Genomic DNA, 5,000 nt, shown 5'->3' on the forward strand with positions numbered 1-5,000 from the left:
GTTCTCCAAGGGCTAGGTTGTTCGTCTCGCGCGCGCTCGCCCTCTGGCCTTGGCGCGTCGCTTTGCATACTGCCGATTCACGCGAGCGCGGTCAGTGCCGGGTCGTCGCGCCGCCATTGTTTCCTTCTGCCGCCGCTCGTTTCGCCTCTGTAGGTGATTGCACGCTGCCGAGGCGAGCCAAGCCCCCTGAACGCGAGCCGGCTCCATCCAGATATGCGCTGATAGTGGTGAGCGTGACCTGGATGGTTTGCTGATGGGATGTGTTTAGAGCTTCTCGAGTACGTGCATGCCCTGCGAACGAGCCTGTGCTCTTGGGTGGGGTGCACGGTGCGCGGGGTTGTATTGTGGACGTAATTATTTGCGATGGTCGCTATTTTAAGCTGTGGCCGGAGAATATATCCACCTACCTTATGTTTTGATGTAAGTTTAGTGAGAAATCGGTTGTAGGTTATAGGAAAAGCTTGAGAAATGTAGGAGATGCCTTCGTCCTGCGATGGACGCGATTAGTCGGTTGCTGTTGATGGGGACGACCATGATGATAATGATGTCCTCGAGGTGCCGTTTCGCAGTTTTGGGCTCTTTCCGTGTCAATGCCGGCTCTATTGTTATTCGGGGCTTCGGAGACGGGGTTCTGCTTCCGAGGTGTTCGCTCTGCCCTCCTGCGGTACATTGGTACGTTGAAAACGCTAACCGATTCTCATTATGGTTTACTCTCGCCTTCAAGTTTTATTTCTTTCCTTGGTTATGGATCCGAACGAGGTCGCGGGTTCGACTCCCGGCCGCGGCGGCCGCTTTTCTGATGGAGGCGAAAAGCAAAAACGCCCGTGTGTACGAGATTTTGGCGCACGTTTAAGATTCCCAGGTGGTCAAAATTAATCCGGAGCCCTCCACTACGGCGCGCCTCATCGCCTGCGTTGCGTCGGCGCGTTAAACGCTACAATCAATCAGTTATGGATTCGAAACTGTTTCCTACTGCTTTAAGCGCTCTCTGTGAAGTGTCCCGTGATTAAACAAGAAGCTTTACTTTCCTCCAACCACTGATGATTGACCGACCCCCTGATTGGGTATTTGCCATACTCAAGTGGAGTTGTGAACAATTCTCAATCTCCAGTCTTTTCTTACTGCGTGCATGCCTCTACAGTAGGGGGGGGGGTTACCGAAAATGGTTGTAACTCCGACACAACCATAGTTGTGACTGTGGTTGTAACTATGGTTGTAGAAAATTGTTGGCCCTATACCGACACTATCCCGACGTTGGACTGATCAAACGATGGCGTAACTGCTGAAAGTTTTACCCGGGCAGGTATCATGGGTTATACAAAAAACACGAAGCCGCCGCTCCTATAAGCCCGTCTGGCAGCATTACAAATTCGTCGTCAAACAGGCAGCCCCAATTTTCTTTTCCTGCTCGGACAAAGCTGCAGTCCTTCAAAGTTTTGTTAAAGTAACGGAAGTTTAATGTTAAATCGCAAATTACATTAAATAATATTTTGTTTCTTGCGCTCGTTTGGATTGCGTCGTGGTGAGTCGTGTTTTGTGTCGTGTATTATTCGTTTGGCTTCGCTGTCCAACCACGGTCGCTCCGTGGATTGAGCTTTTTTTTTATTATTTTCGTAGAAATCGGTGAGACACAGATGTGAAAGCTGCTTTTAACCTTTAAAATAGTCCGTCATAGTCCGTCATAACCTTTAAAATAGTCCGTCCTTCCTACAACCTTTTTTTTTTCCCTCCCTCTTTCGTATGTGTATTGAGATCCTGTCACCGGAAGGGACGCCCGTGTAGTGAAATTCATATATGCGGATTTCAACGCCTCGTATAGCTACTTTACTCTGGCGGCATTTTTAAATAATGCAGCGAGTGCTCGAGCGCAACTTTTCTCCCCAGCTCCGAACGCGCGCGCAGCGGAAACCGGAACACCGCCACCCGCGCCGCCGTCCTGTTAGTTTCGTTTTCCCATTCATTCTTTCGTTTTTCTCTCACCCTTCCCCGTCGGTTGCGTCTCGGCGCGTTCTCTCCTCCTCGCCCGTTGCGTCTTCCCGTCGCGTGACGTCATCGCGGGTGCCGCGCCGCGATTGGTCAGCGCGGCGCGCCTCCGATGTCGGCTGATGTTCCCTCCGGGAGGTGTGTGGTGTGGAGCGCGATCACGCGATCGAGTCGACGTCGCTCGACCAGCTGGGACGGAACGAAGCCGGTCTCCGCGCTCTTCCTTTGTGTCCTTTGTGTTGCTCTCCTCGTGGTTGGAGCTCGGGACACGTGCTCGCGTGCTGGGCTTGCGAGGGGGGCAGGGCGTGATCGCGGAGTGCGTGCGTTTGACGGAACAGGATACGGCGACGTCCCTTGGCTCGTCCTTCGGCGATAAGGCTCCTATTTTATCTCGCAGTGTTTCCGAGTGTGTCTGCTATCAGCGCTGCTGTGAGCCTTTGGCGAGGACATTGGGATGCGGCGAGTCAGTGAAGCTCTGTGCTGTAGTTGAACTCGGAAGCGCTAAAACTGTACTGATTGAGGAACTGTTAAGCGCGACGAGTACCGTTCGAGAGGACGGAAGAGCCGTGGGATTTGTTGTTGGCTTCTTTGGCGCGGAGTTTTGGTGAGTCGGTCGCCGGATGTGTGTCTTCGTTTTGTCTCTCGTTCGTTAACATCTTGGTTGCATTGTCGATTCTTGTACTCGTAGCGTATAATTTTGCGTACTTATTTCCGAAACGTTCCTAAAAGCTTTTCTCGGTGTAATTTTCTGTTTACTTGTTTCTTAATCGTTATAAGCAGTTTTTTTTTCTTTCTCGTAATATTTTAGCGAACAGACAGATTAAATCCTTTACTTCGGAGTTGTATGGTTAGATTAGGCTACGGTTGGCACGATATTTTATATTATTGTCGGTGTCTTTTCTTAATCCTCCTAGTTTATGAAGTAAATTGTTGCAAAAATGTTCTGTCCTTGATGACTCATTGTTGCAACACAAACTGCAAACACCCGCTCCCGTTTTTTTTTTCTGCTCCAGCTGTCAGTATTTGATTGATTCGTCGGAAAATTTTCGCTTCGATGCTTCGACCGTCTGCTTGGCTCCTATACCATGCTTGGAAAGGGTTAAGAGGTGGGAAGGGGAGAGTGAGAGTGAGACAACTGGAATAGTTCATCAGGCGTCAGCGGACCTTCTGACAAAAGCCCGAGGAACCGTTCTTTTTGTTTTTATTTTGCCCTTTTGCTTCGCTTTTTTTTTTCTCCCCATGCATATCGCAGCTGTTTTCCCCAGAACATTCATCGTCGGGCACAGCGCGTGCTGTTGCAGTAACCTTTGTCCGTCGTATCTTGTTGCCAAGGGTCGGCTATTCACTGAAATTCGCGCGGCTGGTTTATAATTTGATCCCCAGATTTCTCGCACAAAATTTCTACAGCAACCTAGTACTACCGTTGTATGAAAGTGATATTTCGCATAGGGCTAGGAGCCGCCGTGGATAGAAGAAACATTGTATAAACACTTTGGAGGAACTCTGGATATTTTTTAAATAGTCAAGTGGCTAAGGCGTTGTGTGTGCGTCTATATATATATATATATAGCAGGTAAGAAGTTCTGGACTACCGTAGCAATAGGTCAAAACTTGGGTGCAGACACTTGGAAAACACTGAACAAGGGTTTTATTGTTCCCAACAGTTGCGAAAGGAGAACCTTTCTTCTTCAGGGGTTATTTTAGAATAGAATATATATATATATATATATATATATATATATATATTGGTGCAACCACTGTCAAACCCGCCCGTATGGCTGGTTCACGAATCAGAGGTCTGGCTCACGAATCATCGCCAGCAGCGGCGGCGAGACAAGAAGTGGAAGACTGGTCTGTCCGACATAGCCTGGTCTACTCGTTGCGGTGGCTGCGCTTCGCTACCAATAAACTGCCTTTCAATATATATATATATATATATATATATATATATATATATATATATATATCGGAAATCCTCAGTACTTGTTATACACGTTTCCTCAAAAGGAAGAGAAGGAAACATCTATCATTAACATTTCGGGGGCGGGTATTTGAAGCCACTGGCACACACGGTTTCAAGAAGTACTTGCTTGACTAATTATGCGTAATAACTAAAAGCAGGCACAATTAACGGGCGTCTTCGTTTTATTCTTGGCGCCGTTTAAATCATTGAATGACTTCACCTTTTTTGTTTTCAACGAGGAAGGCAGGGGTGTTTCAATCGTGCTAGCCAGACAGATGTGCGCTCTAGCCAGCTGTTTCGTCGTTACTGCCCCGCGTCTGCTGTAGCCCGTTTCTGGGGAGAGATAATAACGGCGGCGACGGGTTTCATTGGAAATGGGGTTAAGACGTGTCTGCCCTTGGCTGCAATCGAAGCGGCGCGATGCGCTGTGAAAGGGCCGTTTCATTCGCGAAAGGTCGGGCTGGGATCGGCGCGGCCGCACTTAGTGGCGCACCGTAGGTCGCAGGTTCCAACCCTGGCCGTTTCGGTGTGTGATAGGATCGGTAGGCGCGTGAGGGTGAAAAGTAACATGTACTGCTGTTTTCACTGCGCTATAATTTCGCGTAGGAGGTTTTAAACAGCCATTTTTGCTGGCCGACGCAGCGTAGACGATGAGGCGCGTCGTAGTGGAGGGCTCCGGAATAATTTTGACCAGCTGGGGGTTAAAGGGACACTGAAGTGATTTGTAAACAATGCGGGATTACGAGCGCAAACTGTAGTCCGGAGTCCCTGGGCCCTGTTTCGACCACTCTGTGCGCGTTTACGCGAATTTATTTAGTAGAAAAATCAATTCGAAAATGCTGTCCTCCTCTCTTTACGCTCGCCCATTTTCTGTGGCGTCTTCGTGTGACGTCAGCAGGAGAGGAGCTGACAATTGGCTGCGCTACTACACGGCTCGCCGACATTCCGTGACCGAGTCAGTCGGCCCACCGTTTAGTCCGCCGGCCACCGACGGGTCGTCGCAATTCGCTCGATCAGTTGAAACTAAGCCACAACACGTTTGGGAATGGAAGAA

At 49.1% G+C, this 5,000-nt stretch overlaps 1 protein-coding gene across 3 annotated transcripts in view; it reads left to right on the forward strand.

The window, feature by feature from the left end:
• Window positions 1–5,000, forward strand: part of Lpin (phosphatidate phosphatase LPIN) — a 94,903-nt gene that overhangs the window by 49,068 nt on the left and 40,835 nt on the right. The window contains exon 1 of one of the 3 annotated variants that reach the window (XM_077680385.1): window positions 2,164–2,587. The exons of the other annotated variants lie outside the window; for them this stretch is intronic. The gene's annotated coding sequence lies outside the window, so the exon portion shown is untranslated. Of the gene's footprint in view, window positions 1–2,163; window positions 2,588–5,000 lie in introns of those variants that run through there. 3 annotated transcript variants of the gene reach the window in all.

This window comes from Haemaphysalis longicornis, unplaced genomic scaffold (assembly GCF_048455015.1).
Source record: "Haemaphysalis longicornis isolate Haplotype H1 unplaced genomic scaffold, Haemaphysalis longicornis Haplotype H1 scaffold_8, whole genome shotgun sequence".
NCBI lineage: Eukaryota > Metazoa > Arthropoda > Arachnida > Ixodida > Ixodidae > Haemaphysalis > Haemaphysalis longicornis.